This window comes from Panthera tigris, chromosome B2 (assembly GCF_018350195.1).
Source record: "Panthera tigris isolate Pti1 chromosome B2, P.tigris_Pti1_mat1.1, whole genome shotgun sequence".
Classification (NCBI taxonomy): Eukaryota; Metazoa; Chordata; class Mammalia; order Carnivora; family Felidae; genus Panthera; species Panthera tigris.
In genome coordinates, this window is record NC_056664.1 from 137913695 (window position 1) to 137927797 (window position 14103).

General features: G+C 40.9%; 1 protein-coding gene across 9 annotated transcripts in view; it reads right to left on the reverse strand.

The window, feature by feature from the left end:
* Positions 1 to 12916, reverse strand: part of IPCEF1 (interaction protein for cytohesin exchange factors 1) — a 185324-nt gene extending 172408 nt beyond the window's left edge. For all 9 annotated transcript variants that reach the window (XM_015544308.2, XM_042987362.1, XM_042987368.1 and 6 more), the window contains exon 1: positions 12775 to 12916. The gene's annotated coding sequence lies outside the window, so the exon portion shown is untranslated. The remainder of the gene's footprint in view (positions 1 to 12774) is intronic.
* Positions 12917 to 14103: the final 1187 nt, after the last annotated feature.

A 14103-nucleotide genomic window follows, 5' to 3' on the forward strand; every position in this document is an offset into this window, starting at 1 on the left:
AGGATTCAGAACAAAGACAATTCCAAAGTCACTTACTATTCTCATTTCCATTGCACCTCCATATCTTTTCCCCTAGATATAAACAATTAGGCCAACAAAAATGTAAAATTACGGCTGTCCAGACTGTTTCACTTGTTAAAAAAAATATGCATATTTTGGTTAAATGATGGAGTAAGTGAAAGAACAATGTTTCTAAAGCGTGTTTAATGAACCCTAAGATTGTTCTGTTCTGCCAGGAAGGTAGTTCCTTGGCCAATAAATTGGGGAAAGCTGCGTATTAAATTTCCCTACAACTAAACATTTTCTCCTCGTTGGGGATTTATAACACATGTCAGCATATCAGTGGCCCTAAAAAAAATCCCTCAGTGAAGAAGTTTGCCTAATTTTTGAGCCTCTCTATCTTCCTCTCTTCTCTCTGCCACAAGTTAGCAATATGACCTCAAGAAAGACTCAGATTCTCTCCACCCTCACAGTTCCTATGTCTAAAATCTAAGTGTTGATGCCAGATGATGTGTGAGGTTCCCATTCTACTTTATCATTCTAGATTCTTGGTTTCACCTCAGAAAAATTAAGCAACTTAGACATTCAGTGCTGTTGAATTATTCAAAACACTGTCAAGTAAAAAACTATCAGCTATTAGGGAATTCCATGTATGCTTTAAGATCGATTAATGTGATAGGGAGTGATACTCAACCTAAAACACAGACTGGTGCATCATAAATAACAAGCCAAAATAGTTTAAAGCTCTTTTCAAGGCTACTGAGCATAACCTCAGAAGACGACATAAAGAAACACTCTTAGACACCAAGCGGCACAAAAAAGTATTCATTTAGGATCTATTTTTTTCTGGGAAACAGAAAAAAAGTTTAAAGTTACCTTTTTGAAAAAACAACTAAGAGTAATATTTATGAGTAACTATTCACATGAACAACTTTGTCATGACTTCCTAGATCAGTCATACAAAAAAGAAAATAGGATTCTCTACTCATTTGAGTGCCAAATAGTTCCATGCTAGCATTGTGTTATGAAAGGTCAAATGCCTCCAAAGACTGAAGAAACAAATGATAAAAAGAATAGATTTCCGGACAAGTCTATGCTAGTTAAGTCATCTCCTGACATCAGAGGAATTTATATTCTCAGCTCAAATCAGGACCAGTTTCAGTTTTGAACCTTTGTTTTCCTCTCCACAAATTCTAGAGCACTTTTTGGCCCTGCTCTGGAATCCATGCTGCTAAAATTTTGTATTAGCTCATAGCTAACCCGAAGTTTCCATCTGTACGAATTACAGCACAACATACCTCTGTCTCAAGGAGCACGCTCTTGTTTCCCAGGCAAGAAGAAAATGAAAAGACTAAGTATGTGTGGGGTGGGAAGAACTGAAATTCCATATTACCGACCAGAATACTTCCTCGTAGGGATAATCCCCTCTGATACAACACGTCAATAACCAATAACAACAAATGCAGCATCCAATTTTTTTTAAGTATGCTACAAAGGAGATCCAATTCAAACCACTCCCCCAGAACAAAATATGATGGGAAACAACCTTCTTTTTTAATAGAATACCAACAGGACATTTGAAATTATAGCCTCCCTTTCCACTAACACTCTGCCCAAGAAAGTTCTACTGGTTGCAACTCTAAAACCAATCCAAGAATTTTCTCTTACAGTGCCCTTCACGAGTATGTTCAGCCACGGAACCAGGTTTCCTAAGTGCTGCTTACCTCTTGACTTGTATCACTATACATTGCCTCCGAGACTCCCAGGGGCAAAAATAGCCTTGCTTAGTTCTGAAGTTTGACACAGCTTTTTCCACAGTCTATTAGCTAAAGGTGAACCTTAATAAATGAATCTTTTGTTTCCATGTTTTAAAGACACAGCTCCCACCAAGAACATTCTGCTACAATTTCATTAATTCACATTTATACACATGCAACTAAACAATCAAGGACCATGACATTTTCATACCTGATACCCTGCCAGACATCTGGCCTACTGATAACTTTTTATGAAGCAAATTCAACTTCTGGGGAAAGCCTGTGTATGACAAGTAGTTATCTGAGAGTCTAAGCTTAATAAATCAAGAAGATAAAATTGGTTGTTTTGTGTGTGTATTTAAAAACTTTGTGATTAAAACATCTTGAAAAAGTTTGAAGAGATTCTCTCCTTCAGGGATTTAAGCATTTTGTGGAAGTTCTGAGGCAATTCCCACCTCGTCTATGCCAGTTCAGAGTGCCCTTCTCCACCTCCATCTTGTGCAGACTTCCAAATCATCAAGCCTTTGACAGAAAGACATTTAAAATGAGGAAAACTGAAATAACCTTACAAAATAAGTGATGCAGTCTTCGCTGCTGGGCAGTTAATATTTAGAGGGTCTAGATCAGGCATTCGTCACCTCAAGGTTGGGTATGTAGGCCAACTGGGTTGGCGATCTGAATTAGCTCTCAGTTGGAAAGATCTGACTGGCTAATGCACACATTGGTGTTAGTAACTCATAACAACGTAAAGACCTTTCTCTTCTAAGAATGTGTCCATTTTAACCCAGATATAACAGTAAAGAACATCTAGGACTCAAGAAATCTAGGCAGTGAACTGAGTGTTATTTCCAGCAAGCTATGCATAGCAATCACAACAAGCTATACACAGAAATCACAAAATCTCTTTGGATTTCGGCTCTCTATCCATTAAGTGGCAGCATTAGAGTAAATGGGGTCTAAATTCCCTCTTAGCTAAAATAGGTTTGGCATCTGATTCTATGGTGTGACATTGACACCAGGCACCTGAGACAGACGAGTAGGGGCCTCCCAACCTACGCAAGTGTAAGGTTAAGAATACTTGCCTGACGGGATAACCCACTGAGGGGTAGAAAATGATTAAACTTGAACTCAAACTTCACCTTGATGATACATCAGTAGAGACAACTTATTAATAAAGGCCAGGCAATAGAATGCTCCAAAGGGGGAAAACCTCCTGTAGCAGACAATAAACTAGAGTGCAAGACTCAGCTCAGCCATTTCTGGCTTGGACACACCATGGAACCATTCTGAGCCTCAGTTTCCTCAATGGATGTGTTACTATCTGGCCCACATACGGACAGCACAAAGTCTTTGTATCAATATAAGAAAATGCACATACACAACGCTCAGTTAATTGTAAAGCAGCCACAGCTCAGAGCTTCCACGTGAATAGGCATTTAGGATTTAGAAGGACATCTCCATGTGAAAGAACAGAACAAAAACAAAAAAGCTAGAAAAACATTTTTGAAGAAGCAGCTTCCTACTTGCCCAATCCTAAGCTATAGACACTGAAACGTCCATAGGTGAAACTTCTCCAGGCTCTCCAAGAGAATAGAGGAGACTGTCAATGGAAAGGTCTCCATAATAAAAAGACTGCTAAACCTAAGTCTTCGTCGTACTTGCTCAACGCCCCGGAGGATGCAAGCAAAGAATCACGGGATATTTCCTTTACACCAGGAGACCGGACACATGCCGAGGAGGTAAGCACAGGGTAGAGGTCAGTGGACACATTAGTCCAAGGTACCCGAGTAATCATAAAGAAGAGGTACAGAATCTGGGGGTAGGGGGAAAGAAAAGATATTTGGCCACAGCCAAGACTGCCTGGGGACTATTGATTGGGGTGAACAGGGGAAAAAAGAAGAAAGTTTTTCTTACCTGAATGACCAGCTGGCCAGGAAGAGAAGTATTAGATACCAAAGCTAACTTGACCCAGGGACAAGCACAAGAACACAATATCAATGTGTAAGACAGTATGATCGGACAAAGTGCTGTCAATCCCTAAATGAGGGAAGAAGAGAATCTAATGGCTGTTCTAAACATGACACCTAACCAAGTTCATTTGTTTTGATCAACTTTCCACGAATTTTCGGAAGAGTATAAGAAAAACATCCCAAGAACGTTGGGTAAAAATTCAACTTTAAACATGACGATAAATAATGTCAGTGCATATGGGTAACCCTGCTGCCAAGAAGAAACTGAGTGGGGAACCAGAGTTAGATCAAGACTGGAAGGATGTGTGTTCTGATCATTTTGTTGAACAACAGTTGAAAAAAATTGAAGCCAGGGAATTTCCCAAGAGAAACTCTAGAGGCAGCAAGACAGAGAGCCAAGAAGTAAATCAGAGTAGACGCTATAGTTGAAAGGCTTAGGGAGAAATTTAAGAGAGATAGAGCATAATGCCTTAAGGTAGAAGTGGTAGAAAGCCCTGAGTCCTGAAGTCTTATAGAAGTGATAATTTGGATATATGATCCATCCTGAAAGAGCTGAATCCAGGAGGATGAGTACAGAGAAAGGCCCCACATTTGACCAAAGTGGAGCCTTTGAGAGCAATGGTAAGAAACACGAGCCTGTGGGGCATAGACAGAGGTCCTCAATGCCCGAAGTCAGTCCAGGATCAGGAAGGGAAGCTCTTGCTGGTTGGCTCCCAACGCAAAGCACACAGGAGTCGATACTGAATGCAAAGTAAAAATGACCACACCCCATGTCTAGAATGCTGCTGCTAGGAAGAATACCAAAACTTGAAAGCGAAGTCACCTCAGAGAGCATCCCTGAGGCTTACTTGCTTTGCTCACTTACTCTGCTTTGGTAAATGCTCTGGTGTCTCTCTCCTCGCACTAGCTTGCTGGCTTCTCAGCTCCGAATAGCTGGCGTTCCTCTCAAGGCAATGGATTTATTTGTACATAACTTTGGAACGTTTACGAGTGTTCACAAAATGAAACTAAATGGTACTCTTGTCCTAGCTCAAACCTTGTTTGACAATTCCCTCTCAAGTCCCCATTACCTACACAAAAGTGGCTCTACTTGATTAATCAAGTTGAAAACCCAGCTACAGGAAATCTCGGCAGTTTGTGTTCCAGGGTGAAATCTAGTTCTAGCTGGAAAACTTTGGCCACATTTGACCAAGAGAGTTCAAGTTCAGATCCTTCTCTTTGACAGATGGCTGTAACTAAATCTAACCAAGAAAAGGTACCGTTAATTCATATGATATAAGGGACCTTAAAAGGTATTCTTGTTGGTTCTCTTGCAATAAAACACCTGGAAAATATTAGGTATTCGATAGGCATGTGGTAAATGTTGAATATTCAAAAACAGGCTCCCATCACATTATATGATTTACATTCAGACTCACTAGTGAGAACAATCATTTGCCTTTTTTTTTTTTTTTTGGCCAGGACGGCAAGAGAATGTAGGATTTATGGTCCAACAAGGAACCAGAAAATAAGGCTTCTAGCAAAATTTGCTTCAGACTTTCAACAGGTGGAAAGAACAAGGTCGTTATAACTGACCTGCAATTTAAGTGAATTGATAAAATGTTCTTGTTGCAACCATTAATTTGCTAAATGAGCAGAATCGTCAAATATGTTCCAGAAGCAAACCTCCCCAATACTATGCTACACTCTGCAGTATCCAAACAGAATAATCATAAACAAGTAGCCTAAAAAGTATGGTTTCTGTGTTGGAAGCCATTGGCTCAATTTTTGAAAAGATTAAAGGTCTTACATTAAACGTGACTTAGTGTAAGCTCACCACTTCTATTCTATAGGAATGAACAATGTTAAATTGAGGTTCCTGGGAAGTATTCTGAGTCAGCTTCATTTCTTTCCTGAGAGGTCTGTATTTTCCTATTTTAAACCAAGGTTCAGTATCAATATACACATTTGCCCATAAGTAGTTAAGTGTTCTGTTTGTCTCTGACATTACAGAAGAGTGCACGAGACTCCTAAGAAAGCATTTTCCTCCATGAGAGGAAAAAAAGAACTCCTACCCTGTTCAAATTTGAAATCAAATTTCACAAATTTCTGCCGAGCATTTTCAAAGAGAGTATATAAAATGAATAACAAGTCTAAAGAAAACTAACTATGGATCAATTAAAAAGGGAAGCAAAACTATATTTTTAGTTTTGTGCAGATTAAGTGATTAGCCTCACACAATGATGTTTTCCTACTAAAAGAATGTTGTTCTCCTAGGGGTAATTATGGTAATAAGAATTAGGGTAATTTAAACTCTATTGAAAAGGGGATTTAAGAGATTTTTTAAGGAGATTCTTATGTTGCAGAGAAACCCAAGAATATGCTTGAAATCCTGGTTATTTGTGCTGTCATTAATAGCTATGCAGGAACCGCATTAATTTTATGTATCAAAGGGATCAACAATTATAGATTAACCCACTATAATCACCTGATATCTCTTTAACTGGAGAGTTTCCATTTGCTAGATGCTTAGATTGCAGTTGTAGATCTTATACTGATGGTCCCAAAGTACCATCACATTACATTATTTTCCAAATCAGAATATTTAAACTTTTCTTCCAATATACAACTTGCGGAAGAAAATATCCTCCCAAGTAGCCACAAACGTTTCATGTCTAGCAAATGACCACATTGATCCAATAATCTGGAATCCCTAGCTAGATTCAATTTATGAAAGGATGCCCTTTTATGGATTTCGCAACAGCCTGATTTTCATTCTGTAAATGTCTTTCATTGTTCAGTGCCGTTATTCATCCGCATTCAATGATGAAGTGACTCTACTGTTAAAGGCCCAATGCCACAGGTTAAATCAGATAAATGAGTCATGCCGGATCTGCTCCCTAAAAGTGCTTGCCAGCAATACGGATGAGTTTATCACTAGCACTTAAAATGACTTTTATTCTTTCCCCTTGTATGTTTTCTAGGGCTGTAGTAACAAAGTCCTACCAACTGGGTGGCTCAAAACAACAAGAAATTATGCCTTCACAGTTCTGGAGACCAGAAGTCTGAAATCAAGATGTTGGCAGGGCCCTGCTCCCTCCTAAACTGTAAGGGAGAGTCCTTCCTTGCCTGTTCCTAGACTTCTGGTGCTGGGTGGCTATTCATTGGCATTCGTTGGCTTGCAGCTCTGTACCTCCAGTCTCTGTTTTCATCATCGCACGGCATTCTCCCTGTGCGGCTGTCTTTACAAGGCTGTCTTCTTATTAGGACACCAGTCGTATTGGATTAGGGGTCCAATCCATGATGAAACTCACTTTAATTCAACTAATGACAACCACAACTACTTTATTTTCAAATACGGTCACGTTCTGAAGTACAGGGGGTTAGGGCCCCAGCATATCTTTTGCGGGGAGGGAGGCACAACTGAGCCAATAACACCCCCTAATACCTTTAATCCTCCTCTGCCACAAAGCTCTTGTATGCCAAATGAGTCTCTACATGGTCAGAAACTGGAATAGGAGTGAGGACAGAAGTCCCCATTGGTTTATAATGTGTTTGCTTTCTTCCACACCATACAGCATGCTGGTTGGGAATTTTTATCCCAGTTTTTATAGATGAGAAGACTCACGTTAAATGGCTCAGTTGGTAGCACCCAACTGTTACACGTCACGGGCAGCCTGGGTCTCCTCACTTCTGGCTCTCAGCTGTCCCCACTAATACATAGAGCCTAATATAAAGGCCCATCCAGTAGGAGTCCACTGACACTCAAAATGCAAATTGAAAGTTTTCAAATCAGATAAGGTATTATTATAAAAGGGTCCCAAGAAGGATCCTTGTGGTGATGAAACTGTGTACCTTGACTGGGGCTGTGGATAGCCCGGGGATGGTCCTGAGCGCCTTGAATGCCATTGTCCCCCAGGCCTCTTTCCTGCCTGCCAGTTTGGGTGATGGTCCCCACATAATCCCACCAGACTGCCTAGAAGTTGGCTACGGTGACAACCATACATGCCATCGTGTCAGGGCATGGGAAATTAGCTGAAGAAAAAGGAAAAATTCCTTTTTATTACCTCCTCAGTCAGGAAATGGAAAGGAAGTTCACTTAAAGAGATTTCAAAGTAAACGATGCATCTGCTCAGACCCACACTTAGCCTCCTAATTCTTGGCCTGGAACCACTAGTTTATGTAAGAAGATCTCTAGAGTGAATGAAAACAATAGAGGGCCCGGTAGCACAGTGGTCAGGCCACAGGGGAGACACACAGAGATCTGGGTTTGAGCCCCGTCTCTGCCCCTGCATTGTGTGGGGGTTTAGACAGAGTACTTTTCCTCTCTGGCCTTCAGGTTCACGGAGATGCCAACGGTGCTGTCGCTTAGGGTTGTTTCGAGCAGTGACTGAAATTGTTCATGTAGAGTGAAAGTGCCAGTTATAGTGCCTGGAACACATAGCAAGTGTTCAATAATATCATTGGTCTTTATTCAGTGCTCCACACGTGAAATGTTCAGAAAATGCTACGGACTCAATTCAAAAGTCTGTTGTGCCTCTATTTCTAGTTCAGTTCATACTCCGCCCTGGGATGTTTGGGCATGAGGTTTCTTGTCTGTTAGGTTAATTCTTGCGTTTCTAATCTTAACTCATTTTCATTAATGTATTCAGACATTTTTGAAAGGGTTTATCCACATTCTAGTAATTGGGTGAATTTAAGCTAGCTGAATTTCACTTTTCAAATGCTTCTATTTCAACAGTCATTCAGTTTGGGAGCCCTGGCTTTGGCTCACAACCGTTCATCTTTTGCCTCTTTGGCAAATATCTCTCACTTGATCATTTCTGAGACAAAGGAGATTTGCTCACTACCTAGAAACCCAAATATTTGATTCCAGTTTAGTCTCTGATCGGCGACGCCTGCATAGTGACAGGCTGGCACCATGAGATGGGATGGCCAAGGCCCTACAACAAGAATTATTTCTTGACTTCACAAAAACGTTTTTCTGATCTCTCCCTATGTATGCCAAGATGGTAAAGATAAATCAATATGCCCTAAAAGAATTAATTTATCTTGGGGCAACTGGGTGGCTCAGGTGGTTAAGCATCCGACTCTTGATTCTGGATCAGGTCATGATCTCTTGGTTCATAAGTTTGAGCTTGTGCCAAACAAGCCGCACTGTTAGTGCAGAACCTCACTGAGATCCTCTCTGTCTCTCCCTCCCTCTCCCTCCCTCTGTCTCTGTCTCTCTCTCTCTCAAAAATAAATAAATAAACATTTAAAAAAATTAAGTAATCTACTCTTATGCTGTCAAGTCTAAATTTAATTTAGAACTATTAACTATTGAATTCACTGTTGAACTTGCCAGAAAGTCATCAAATACAGGTTTAGAGGCAGTTGTACATCATCCAAAGAAAATAACCCATTCTTAATGTGATTATAGGCACTAATGAGACCAGTCAGTCCCAGGTAAGATCTTACTTGCTTATTCTCACTTCAGAGCTTTCACATTACTCCATACCAGTCTTAATCTCAAAAGGAATCCCCATACAGAGATTAAACAACACAAATTGTGTCATTTTTTAGATTGCAATGAACACAAACATCAGCACACTATAACTAAGAAGCTACTTTTGTTTCATTCATTGGTTTATTTTAAATTATTTATTTATTTTAGAAAGAGAGGGTGTGAGCCAGGGAGAGAGGCAGAGGGAGAGAGGGAATCTTAAGCAGGCTCCATGCTAAGTGTGGAGCCCAACAAGGGGCTTGAGCTTATGACTCTGGGATCATGAGCTGAGCTGAAATCAAGAGTCAGCCACACTTGGGGCGCCTGGGTGGCTCGTCGGTTAAGCGTCCGACTTCGGCTCAGGTCATGATCTCACGGTCCGTGAGTTTGAGCCCGCGTCAGGCTCTGTGCTGACAGCTCAGAGCCTGGAGCCTGTTTCAGATTCTGTGTCTCCCTCTCTCTCTGCTCCTCCCCTGTTCATGCTCTGTCTCTCTCTGTCTCAAAAATAAATAAACGTTGAAAAAATAAAAAAAAAAAAAAAAAAAAAAAAAGAGTCAGCCACTCAACCCACTGAGCCAACCAGGCACCCCTGCTTTTGTTTTGTTTTTGGTGGAAAATTAAAAGAGGGTTAAATTTTTGTTCACTTATTTTAATTCAACATTTACTTTGTATTCAGATGACTAAGGTAGTCCAGATATGCTCCACTAATGGAAAATGTGGCAAAACAATAGGAAAGTACAAAGACAAATGTAACTATCAGCTATAAATCCACTAATCATATAGTAACATTTAACATATTTACATCAATCTTGCTTCTCTACAATATTTTTTCATAGTTGACAAGGTTGTGCTTCTGCGTTTTTTGCTTAGCATTAATAAATGACAATACTTCCATAAGCATCACTGTATTGATGGTATTCCTTTATTTATTTTTTATTTTTTATTTTTTAAAAATATTTTTTAATGTTTATTTTTGAGAGAGAGAGACAGAGCGTGAGTAGGGGAGGGGCAGAAAGAGAGAGAGAGAGAGAGAGAGAGGGAAACAGAATCTGAAGCAGTTTCCAGGCTCTGAGCTGTCAGCACAGAGCCAATGTGGGGCTCGAACTCACAAACCATGAGATCACAACCTGAGCCAAAGTCGGATGCTCAACTGACTGAGCCACCCAGGTGCCCCTGGTATTCCTTTATTTAGATATACTGCCATGAGCTTAACTATCCTGATAATTAGGCTTATAACATTTATTTTTAATACATAATTTTTTAAAAGAATCATGCTTCTTTATGTAATTTAGAAAATACTGAAAAGCAAAAAGAAGAAAAGATAGGGGCTCCTGGATGGCTCAGTTGGTTGAACACCTGGCTCTTAATTTTGACTCAGGTCATGATCCCACGATCGTGAGATCGAGCTCCGCCTTGGGCTCCACACTGAGTATGGAACCTGCTTGGGATTCTCTCTCTCCCTCCCTCTGCCCCTCTCCCCTGCTTGCACTCTCTCTCTCTCTCTCAAATAAAAATAGTAATTTGTAAAGAAGAAAAGATAAATTGGTAGTTAAATTTTTTAACGTAGCTGTGATGATTTGAAAGCTGAAGAAAATACCCTGACAACTGCCATTTCGTGAAGATCCACGAAGCAGCAGGCCCTGTGCAGTCGGATTTGTGATCTTTACGTACAACCCAAAAAGCTCAGAGTGTTATAATCACTGCACTACGGGTCCAGAGTTCACAGAGCTAGTAAGAGATAAATACAGATTTTTAATAGCTGGGTCTGACCCCAAGTTTATGTATTCTCCTGGCTGTGTCATACTGCTGTCCCATAACCACTCCACTCAACCGCCATGTTTATGACCACCACCTCCAGTCTCCACTGTATCTCCACCCTCAGGGTTTCTTATCTCCATCGCCATGTCTTTTGATCCCATTCCTACATACCTTTTCTCCTCTCTTCACCTTTATGTTCTCCTCCTCTCCCGCTTCACTTTGACCTCCAACAAGCATTTCCTTAAGTATCAGGGTAACAGAGGTAAAGCAAAGGCTACCCTACGACGATCATTGTATGAACAATCCCAATCATTTATCCATTCAGCAAAAACTGAGAGCGTACTATGTGGTACACACTGTTTTGAGTGCTCAGAGTATAGTAATTCCCCCATTTGTAGGATTGTTTTCAACACCAAGAGCTCATATTTTAAGGATTTTCTTCATTTTCACCATATGAAACACGCGTGCAAATTGTCAACCTGTGTTTGCGTTACCAGTTCACACAGACTAGCCGTCCATGCTGGATGGAAAGCAGAAGTGAGCCGTTCGAGAAGTATACGCGAGTCAAAAGGAAAGTCTCAGGCAATAGTCATGAAGTAATTTCTTATCGCTTATTGCCACAGAAAACTACCGCAGGCAAGAACTTCCTATTTCCATACTCAGCTGATGTGTATTTGCTTAATGCAGCTTGCCTGCAATAGTTTATACACAGACCCTCTCCACAAAACACCCTTAATATATATAAGGAGAGGAAAGGAAGAAAATCAAAACATCGATTAAAGAATGAGTACCTCAACAAATACATACACTGAAGTACTATTCCTCCTCATTTGCGTGAAAGAAACCCATATTCTTTCTGTTCCTATTTTCTATGTAAAATTATTAGCGTAGAGGAATCAGGTTCTATATATGACTATGCAATGCCTAGGACAGTACTAGGAACATCCAGGCCCCTACAGACAAATAAAATCTACTACTACAGTCAAAGATGCCTTGGAGAGTGACAACTCTGGCTTCTGCAATTAAATTTCTTTCACATATACACAATCAAAGAAAAGCAAATGCTCCAAATGTACTTGGTAAAAACCTGGGAACCAACACTACCTAAATTCTCATTTTTATACAGGTATTTTTTCAAGCCTGTGAGCTTTACTGACAGTAAAATCCCTTCTAGCTGCCCGCGTACAAAAGGGGGATTCTCTACAGAGAACACAGCTTCACAAAAGAGGGTGGCCACAGAGTGTTTCCCCAAGCAAACTCCTCAGGACCGAAACAAATGCTGAATTGTGCTTTTCTAAATCAAACCCTTGATCTGCAGTCCAAGCAACCGTCAATACAACATCCATTTAAGAAAGAGAAAAGAAGAATGAGCTTACAACCATTATAATTCTAAGAGAGCTTAAGAGTGACTTTAACACGGACTTCCCAGCAGCAGGTTTATGAAGAGCTGAGCAAACATCTTATCCCGAGAGTCACATTTTATTTTTTTAATTTTTTTTAAAGTTTCGAAAATTTATTTTGAAGGGGAGGGGCAGAGAGAGAGAGACAGAGAGAGAGAGAGAGAGAGAGAATGAATCCGAAGAAGGCTTCCCGCTGTCAGCACAAGAACCTGATTCAGGTTTCGATCTCATGAACCATGAGATCATGACCTGAGTGGAAACCAAGAGTCGGATTGTTAACTGACTGAGTCATCCAGGTGCCCCCGAAGTCACATTTTAAAACTCATCACCATTCTGAAGAGAGTGCTAGCATAGCAATTCCTTTGCCATCTTGACAAGCCAAGCAATGACTTCTGATACATCAGCCAAGGAGTGACTTTACTTACATGCAAGAAAAAGAGGGTAAATCCAAGAGCTGGCTAGTTATCCCTGAATTCGGAACACTCATAATCCACTGAGGCAAAGGTTGAGGGTTCCACTCTAAGCAACCACAGCTCTGGAGACTCAGTCTACGCAGGACTAGATTAGAAGCTGAGCACGGAGTAAAGCTCTTTCGAAAGAAGAGGAAGTATTTATCATCTCTACTTCCTCAATTTTCTTGTTCTTCCCTCTTATTGTTATTGATCCTTTCCTGGATTCCCAAATCCAGGGCACCATGCACACAAAGTGGGTGTGTCCCATCTATCTGACTTCACGTATCCCTAAACGCTGCACAGTGGATTCATTTCCCAGGACACATGTACAAAACACTACCTGGTGCTACTTTCCTGTTTTGGAGGCAAAGATGTTTACGCACAGGCGTGGAGGGTGGGAACGTTCGCCAAGCTGTTCTCAGTGTGGTTAGTGGAGATGCCACTTGGTAACCATCATCCTCTTTTAGGCCCGGTCTTCAAATTTCTCTTCTTTTTCCTAATAGTCCATAATGCTCTTCTAAATAGAGAGTAAAACCATCTTAGGGTCAAAAAAAAAAAAAAAAAAAAGTCTTAGCCTGCCCCTGTTTTGCAGCACAAATAATAAATTCTCCAACAGCAAAACTTGTCTTTCCCACACCAGGCAAGGAAATGACGGGCTGAGAGTCAGAAATATTTGAACCCCCCACCGATAAATTCCTGCCCTCCCACCTCTCCTTTCCAACAGCAGCGTCTTGTTTCTTTAGCCCTTCTTGGGAAGAATACAATCTCACTATATTTATATTCTGCTTCCCAAGAGAAGGAAACAAACCATTAGAACTGAGCTCATGACCAATGCAGTCTTCCAGAATGTGGGAGCTACATCATTAGCATGTGTATTAGTTATCTGATTACGCTGATACTTAGAGGCTGAAAATAACAAACACCTGTGACCTCGAAGGTTGTGTGGGTCAGGAGTCTGGACCCAGGTTAGCTGGGTTCTCCCACTAAGGGCCGCCCACAGGCTATAAATGCAGAGCAACAGCTGGGGCTGCAGCCGCCTCAAGGCTCGACTGGAGCAGTGAATCCTTCCAAGCTCACTCATGCGGTTGTTGGGAGGATTCAGTTTCTCCCAGCTATGAGACCGAGGGCCTCAGTTCATGCTAGCTGTGGACCAAGGCCACCCTCTGTTGTTTACCACATGGGCAGCTCACAACATGGCGGCTGGCTTCACCAGAGTGAAAAAGCAACAGTGAAAGCAAGTGAGAGTGAGGAGTACGGCTCCTTGTTAAAATCCTACGTCTGGTCCTTCAGGCCTTACCATGG